The sequence below is a fragment of the Solanum tuberosum genome, unplaced genomic scaffold, assembly GCF_000226075.1.
Source record: "Solanum tuberosum cultivar DM 1-3 516 R44 unplaced genomic scaffold, SolTub_3.0 scf00374, whole genome shotgun sequence".
NCBI classification, from domain to species: Eukaryota; Viridiplantae; Streptophyta; class Magnoliopsida; order Solanales; family Solanaceae; genus Solanum; species Solanum tuberosum.
Window position 1 is genome coordinate 558,717 of NW_006239301.1, and position 1,410 is coordinate 560,126.

A 1,410-nucleotide genomic window follows, 5' to 3' on the forward strand; every position below is an offset into this window, starting at 1 on the left:
ATATGATCTCACACGACTTTGTTTATGATAACATCAATGCTAAAAAATAATTTAGCAACTTTCCTACTGATTCGTGTTAGTCCATGCCAATTTTCAGAAAAGGAGATATGTGCATTTTAAGGTTAACCATCATGTCATCAACTTAAGGTAGTTTGTTATTTATTTATCTCCATTAAGCTTCAACAGAGTTAGATAAAAGGATGGGTGTTGAAGAAAAAAACAGAAGAATTGTTGTTGTGGTAGCAGAATGTAACTCCTGGAGACCGCAAAATTGTGAACTCACCCTATAAGGAATTTAGTGTTGCAGTCTCTACTCAAATCAGAAATTCATAGTCAGTAAATCAAAAATCGAATCAAAATGGAGAAAACCTATATTTTCTTGGTTTGATTTGGTAGAATTAAGGTTGGTAGGTGTACCTGATGTATAACGATATAATAATTTCTCCTAAAAAATTGATAGATTGTTGGAATATCAAGCTTCTGCTCCATTCCGGCATCTCATGTTTGCAATTATCCCCTTTCTCCTTGAAGTAAATACAAAGACCTGAATATGAGAAATTATTAAATACAAATTCGTAAATAAGCAAGTCGGAGAGGAGAAGGAGAAAAAGGACCAGTGCTACAAATTACAATGAACTCTAAAATATAGTGCATACAACGGTATTACAACCCAAATACCAAATAAATCAGCAAATTGAAAGAAAATTCAAATCAATCGACCTAAAAGCAAAACAAAAATAACATAAAATTAGATAAATCCATGTCCGCTAGGTTCTACATTGGGAGGAAAACGTATAATACCCAGTGGGAAAGAAATTTAAACCTGAAGGAACGGAAGAAATCATTCCCTGAAAAAGAACAATAAGCTCACTTTACACAAAAGTTTTTTTGTTAAATGTTCCAATGGAAAAGACTAACCCAATTAGTAGCATACGTGTTTCTTGATAAAGAAAGATCAATACACGTGTTAATAGAGTAGGTCATATATTTATGACAGATGGGCCCATTATAATGTACTATTTACATTACTCTTGGTACAATACACGGCTGCAGTGTTCGTCCCACCTTGTTAGGTTATAAAATATAGAATAAGAAGAAGAAGAGTAACTAGAGGGGAATTGTAACAACCGACGATTTGAAATAATTATGAAGAGGCTTAGAATTGGAAATAGTCATTTTTGGAAAGATTTAAAAATCTGGAAATTTGGCTAAGTATGGAAAAAGGTGAGTTTTCGGCCGACTTTGAGCAATCATAACATCTAGCTCAGGATGAGTTAGGTGTATTTCCAGTTATGGTTGCGAAGCTTGTGGAATGATCTTTCCAACGCCGCCGAGTTTGCTCGATTCCGAGTTCGTATGAGTGAGTTATGCCCTTTGAAAGTTGGGCAGTTGGCAGGGAATCCGTCCGGA